Here is a 7,817-nt window from a genome sequence, read left to right on the forward strand (position 1 = left end):
ACGGCTGGCAAGCGCATTGAATTCAGCCATCGCGTTCGGGTAAAGGCGTCGCTCCGGCATTCGCACTTTTATAGTTGTTTTTCGGTCGTTTATAGTCAGTGTGACCTTAGTGTTGTGTTGTGAAAAATTGGTTATATACCTGTGAACATTATAACGAAAGATGAAAGCCTAGAAACGTCTACACGAGGTTTGAAGACGTTTAATGACCAGCAGCACTTAGCTACACGTAGGTGGCATTGTTTCCGTGATCTTTAATCTTCATAATATTATATCATTTTGTCAATATTTATATAATTTATTGATAATGTAATTGCATAGTTATGTTTTGTCAACTCTTATGTAATTTATTGATAATGTAATTGCATAGTTATGTTTTGCATGGATGGTGTAGATATTATAGTTTTATATATGCATGTTGAAATATTTTTTGAATGTCCACTTATCGTAAATAGTCATCAGGTATTTTATAAGAAATAGATGGTTTCTCTCTCTCATTTAGTAGATAGTTTATCGAAAACAAATGTAAACATGTTTGGTGCTGATGTACAGCGCACTGAGGCATCGAACCCTGGCTGTGATCTTCAGCCAGACCGAAAACAGAAAATTATGTGGTATGATGAATATATATATATATATATATATATATATATATATATATATATATATATATATATATATATATATATATATATATATATGTATATATATATATATATATATATATATATATATATATATATATATATATATATATATATATATATATATATATATATATACTCCATAATGTGAGGCTGTAAATCTTTTACAGAAGCCAAACTGATAAAGTCATATTTCTGAGCGACAGTCTCGTGAACGCGACCCTGGGACTGATACTTCCCATAAGATAACGCAAGTTTATCCTCACTGGCTGTAAAATACGCGCAATTTGTCCGTATTTTATGCGTCATTTCGAAGAAGCAGTGTGTCTGAAATTACTATGTGTGGGGCGCCGTGGCCAGCACTACGTTGAAGCGGTTTCTACACTCATTTTTCCAACATATTTTTTTTAGGAAGTCTTTTTATCGTCTGTTTTTTCGAGTGTTTGTTTGGCAAGTTTACGACCGATTTGGCTTATTCTCTTTCGCGTATTTCAAAGTTATTTGTAGATTTGAACGAAGATTTGATCTGGTTTGTGTTTGTCTGAAGCCATCACAGCATTTTGGGACCCATGCTAGAACGTGTCGTACACTGAAGCGGGGTCCCCGCCTTGTGTTTTCTTTCTATTTTCCCGCAGGAGGCAGAAGGTATGTTGATGTCACCTGATATCTCATTAACTACCAATAATATTCGTTATCTCTCCAGAGGAAAGGTGGGGGGGGGGGTTGCTTTCATACCGTAATTTGCGAAATGTTGGCCGATGTTTCATTGAGAAATATTGGCTAATTAAGTGTAACTCGGCTTCTTCTATGTCGTAATTTCGAATGTGCGTGTATTGATTGCACTGAGGTCTTGCAAGGTATATCAATATATACTTCTACATTCTTATTTCTTTCTCTTTTCATCATACTTTACATTACATGTTCTTTTGTTGCATAGACGTTTGGTCATAGTTGTTTGTAAAGGTTATATTTTAGCCACTTTATGATATTCATAGAGAGCTGATTTGAGGATTGTGTTATACAGGGGGCGACGTGATGTCAATGGACTGAACCAAGGCATGTGAAGATATCAGAGGAAACAACGGTAAGGTCTGTGGGGCCTGTCCGTGGTCAGAAGCCGTGGTTTCCAGACATTATACATGACAGAGAATGTGTGTGAGCGAATGAGGCCATTTCTTCCTCTATTCCTGGCGCAGCCTCTCTCACGCTGGGGAAATGACGAACAAGTATGAGAAATAAAGTGGGAATATATAGAAAGATAGATACATACATACATAAATACATATATAAATTGATAGATAGGTAGATAGATAGATAGATAGATAGATAGATAGATAGATACATGGATAAATTGATGGATAGATAGGTAGATAGATAGATAGATACATGGATAAATTGATAGATAGATAGATAGATAGATAGATAGATAGATAGATAGACAGATATCTGGTGAAGTATTCAGTTCGGCCCCTCTCCCATTAATTGCATTTGCCGTCCCGCTTTGAAACGTCTCACAGGACCTTAGAAGGAGACGTGAAGGTCATGTGGTATGACCTTTATGCTTAGACCTCCAGTGTAAAGGGAAATACGAGTAGTGAGAGAAGTATTTTTTTGACCCCCGTAGTTTATAAATGTGACCTGTGACCTTATACGAATTTATCAAGCAGAGGTATTCCTCCCATCACACGACATGCATACAGGGACAGAAACAAATGCACATGCATGAATTTACAAGCACGCAGACATACACAAGCAAAACTATACTGCCGTACATTTGCATAAAGCACACGCAAACACACAAGTTTATATACAAAAAACATCCAAGTACTTGTACAAACGATCACGACGTAAAACAAACACACAAAAACATAAACATAAACAAACACAAAGACACAAGTGAAAGAAAATGAAAAACATTGATATACACATATTTACACTTATGTACACAAATAAATACGAAACAAATAACCACCATACCTAGACACATAACACCAATAGCTGCAAAACCATATTGACGTACACAAGCAAAAAAAAGACATACATGCAAAAAGACACACAGAATTACAAACAATTACAAAGACACCCTGACATACACAAGTATAGATACACAACAAAACACAATTTTATGATGAAAAATTTAAAATAGGGTAAATTTCGCCATATGAATATATATATATATATATATATATATATATATATATATATATATATATATATATATATATATATATATATATATACCTTTATTATACTCCCCAGGCATGGTTATATAGATAGTATATCAACATGATTTACCGATATATATAAAGATATATAAACAATTTTGACTCATTTTGACCATTCAAGAATGTTTCTCTGTTCGGCACAACACAGTGGGGAAATGGCCTTCATTATAATTCTGGCAGGACTGACAAAGAGAAGTGGACCAGACACGAGCCAGGGTGGAGGCGGGGCGGGGCGGGGCGGGGCGGGGCGGAGGAGGGGCGAGGGAGAGGGGGGAGTAAGGGCGTTCCTTCTTCGCAGCTGTGCTGAAAATCTTCCTTCAGAATGCAAATGTTGCGAATTAGGATTCAGACGGTGTTGGTGACACCCCGGGGGAATCTGTGAACAACGTTAGACTACAGCTGGAGGTTTCGTGGGTGGAGAACCATCCTCGTGTGCGGGAGTACACAACCCTGTCCTGGGATAACGCCATCCCACAGGGTAGCAGGGACACACACACACACACACACACACACACACACAGGTTGTCCTCAGACTTCGTGGGTACAAGATGTGTCTGGCGTTCCTGTAGCATCCTGGGTCAAAAGCAAGTTGACCCTCTCTCTCTTTACACCCACTCCAACACCGAACACATCAAAAGGACACTCAGTATTCATGTGTGTGGAGGTTCTGTATATTTTATACCCTGTCCCATCGTTTAATACCCAGTGTCTTTATTTATATGTGTTGTCTTTGTATGTTTTCAAACCTTGGGCAGCTTGCATTAGAGAGAGAGAGAGAGAGAGAGAGAGAGAGAGAGAGAGAGAGAGAGAGAGAGAGAGAGAGAGAGAGAGAGAGAGAGAGAGAGAGAGAGAGAGAGAGAGAGAGAGAGGATAATAGTCATATCTACACAGAACATTTCCTCTTATCTAACTTCTTGATAACATAAAGGATTCTCTATGTGATTACAGCCCTGGGAACTGTTGGAACTAACTCTAGTCACATCTTAACAAAAGAATATTTGGGTTGGAAGTTTGGATCTTCGAATATTCTTTTTTCTCGGGGTTTCCTGTGGAAAAAAAAGTATAAGAAGATTAGTTCTTTCTCTTTTTTAGGACTCTTACGCTAAGTCTTTCCCTATGAGGAGCATTATGCTGAGGTTTTACTGGGAATGGAAAATATTGGATTATTATAAGGCTGTCAAAAAGATGGAGTAGTTTGGAATTTCTTCATTATTTCCGAGTAAGGTAATTTTTTGGATTATAATGAAATTATATTTTGTTGTATATTTCTATCTGCCGGAACTACCTTTGAGCAATTACTGCCTCCAATATCGACTTTAACCACCCGTTACGACCCTCATGCACAAAGGCATGATCACCTGAGTGCAATTGTACTACCTGGGGTATGGCGGAGGGAAGGGTATGACCTGACCCGTAAAGATCAGGTTAAAGCCAGGCCAACAAGACATGTACCGTTGTGCTTAGTGACTTCATCTTTCTATTAGATTTATATCAACGGTTGTGAACTAACTCTAATGAAGGTGCTACTTCTAAGAACTTTTAAGAGTGTATACTTAACCGATAATTAACACTTGAGAGTCCTCACTGTCAACACAGTTCCAGTTTCACCAACACTTAAAACTACCCTACTTCAGTGACATGAAACCATCAAGCACAACCCATGAACAATCAACCAAATAAACTTTACACAAGTTTCTGTTTGAAAGCCAATCACTCGAGGATTGGCCACTATGATGCACCCCTTTCCTTCCCCCGTACAGAGAGGCTGTGGCATTCTTATCTTCCGCTTGTCTTTCCTCTTGAGACGTCAGGTCTGCTAACATCGTAATCCCTACTGTATATTTTGCTTTTAATGTCATGCTTATTACTCTATCTCTCATCCCAAATGGCCGCCCCAGGAGGGATTGTTCTATCCGCGCCCTGTTGCTTGCTATAAACAACAGGGAGAAAGAAACATACAGTGTTATTACCTGTATATTACACTGGATCATTGAAATCCCCCACCCCAAGCAGTAGGAATAAGACCCAATATCATAGCTTTATTGCACATTCTGTCATTCTTATAACCACTACAGAGAACGGTCGGTGTTAAGACTTTATTGCACACTCTTATCACTTTTTTTTTTTTACGTGGAGGGTCAGCGTTCGATACCCGGGTCATATTCAGTGCTTACTCAGGCCGCTGCATCGTTCCCTCGTCCACCGCTGGCGTTCTTATGTACGTCTTCTTCTTCATTCCTTCCCTTCGCTAGGCCGTTCGCTAGGCCGTTCGCTAGGCCGTTCGCTAGGCCGTTCAACACTCCAGGGAGACGGAGATTGGTAGATGTTCCTGAGCACAGTGCAGGTCGGGACGCTGTTCAGGTATTGTCTCCCTCGGTGTACAGCAGGCGGGCTTCAGTCGTGGAATGGCTGGTTATTGTGTCTCCTTGCCCCCGACGTTGCTTGGGGGAGAGAGAGAGAGAGAGAGAGAGAGAGCAGATATCTTTTGGGGAAAAGGCAGATAACAGAAGACCCTGATGGTCTGTGAAGATATCATCTACTTCATGACAGGAACAGTAAATTCCACTTTTGTGTGGGTAGAGACGAAATAGTAAATCAGACAGAGAGAGAGAAAGGGGTAAAGTGTGGAAGAAAGAGGAACCAACAAAGAGAATCAGACATAACCACTAAGGGCGGAACAATTACTAACAGAAGCAGTAATTAAAAGCACGAAACTTTGCTCCTCTGTTTTCGTCTTTATAAAACAAAATGAAATACCCTCCACTTCATCTTGCAGCTTGGCGCAGCCTTGTACCAAATATATTTGAACCTGAACAGGAATATTGCCTCTTTTCTTTGTAGTCGAAGATATTACCAATCGCAGGCCCTTTCTTCCCACGAAAAGTTCCCAGTCAAAGAAGTTCCACTCGCCTGACTGAAGCTTTCTGCTTCGCCTGCAGTTGGAGGGCCTCAGACCTTGAAGCTTTCTGAGTCGCTAGGTGATAAAGGCTCGAAAACCACGAAAACGAAGCATTACATGTCAGATATTTTGACATAACGAAGACGAACCATTAAATGTTAAATATTCTAACATAACCGTATCCTTTTTTTCGTTTATCATTTATTTAGTATTTCACCACAAAATGATCCATAGGGTTCGAAAGAGATGAAGCTCGTGTTGGCATGATTATGAACAGAACTGCTTGGTTTAGATTTCTTGCCTCGATAATGTAAAATTTCTTATAATTAGCAAGCTCAAGTACGAACATATCCAGTCTCTTGTGTATTACTTCAAGTGGCCTACTTCACGTATACCACTGCTTATATCCCAGCCTGTGTGGCCATATCCCATATGTTCTACTGTAGGAGTCCCAATACATCCCATCTGTTCCAAGCCATATGTACCAGTTCATGTCTCCACCCCTATGTATCCCAGTGGAAGAAATCTTTCCCCAATTGCACCATTCCAAAGACTTCCAGATTCACTGTTTTATCCCAAGTGTCCACCTGTATGTCCCACTGCAAGCATGTTTCCAGCTCGATGTGTCCCATGCCACTGTAATCTCCCCTTCACCCTCTCTCCCCAGCCGGTACCTGCCTGTAGGATGTTCCTCCCCAGACAGAGGGGCTCGTCCCATCCCCCTCGGGGCTTTCAGCTGCAGCCTAAAATGTTTACTACAGGTCCCCCAGGCTCATCCTCCCCCCGGCCCCACCTTGGGTGGGGTGGGAGCTGGGATGTAGAAACTGCCAAGTCTGGTTACTGCAGACAGTTATTCAGCGCAGGAATTCAGAGGGTAAACATTCTTGGAGACAATTGTTTACTCATTCTCACCACTGGGAAGATTTCTTACGTTGGAGGGTACGCTTAAGAATGAGTTATATCGTAGGTCAGATTAATATCTAGATCATTTGTAATATATGTATATATATATATATATATATATATATATATATATATATATATATATATATATATATATATATATATATATATATATATATATATATATATATATATATATATATATATATATATATATATATATATATATATATATATATATATATATATATATATATATATATATATATATATATATATATGTACAAAACATTTCAGTACTTGAAAAAAATAACTAATAGTCAGTACTGTAAATCATGCAGAAATCTGCTCACTTAAGGCCTGGGTGATAGCAACGCATAAGGCAGTCGGCAAGTAAATGAATGTGGATGTAAATGAATGAAAACTTGTAAATCAATGTACAATGTGTGGATGAGAAAAAGTGTAAATCAATGAAAACAACAGATGTAAGTAAATGAAAAGAGACATGAATGACTGAAACCAACAGGTGTAAGTGAATGAAAGCAACATTTGTAAATGACATGAAAACGTTTAAATAGAAATATGAGCCAATGAATTAAACCAGTGGGCGTAGTGGATGTAAACAAGTACAAAAGACTGAAAGCAGGTGAACATATGAAAGCCAAAAGATGGCTGATACTTCATATCAAAGTGGCCATGTTCATCTTGGCTACCAAAGCCCCCTCAAAGAAAATGGCTTTTCCTGGAGGCCATACCCACAGCTGGTGTTGTGGTGGAGGAGGAGGGATGGATCCGACCCTCCCTCCTCCATCACGTTGTTTACAGGAAAGCCTGAAATTAATCACAAGTCTGCCATACTCTTTTGAAAAGGCTGAATAAATGTTTTATCAACCTTGGAGGGACCGAAAAAAAAAATAACCGCTGTTGTACGGGAGATATATATATATATATATATATATATATATATATATATATATATATATATATATATATATATATATATATATATATATATATATATATGCCTCTCCCCAAACTAATTGGAAAGAGTTCATATCACAAGCCATCAGGCTATAAAATCTATTCAAATTTATGATTCTCTAGAGAGAGAGAGAGAGAGAGAGAGAGAGAGAGAGAGAGAGAGAGAGA

The sequence above is a fragment of the Panulirus ornatus genome, chromosome 71, assembly GCF_036320965.1.
Source record: "Panulirus ornatus isolate Po-2019 chromosome 71, ASM3632096v1, whole genome shotgun sequence".
In the NCBI taxonomy this organism is placed as follows: domain Eukaryota; kingdom Metazoa; phylum Arthropoda; class Malacostraca; order Decapoda; family Palinuridae; genus Panulirus; species Panulirus ornatus.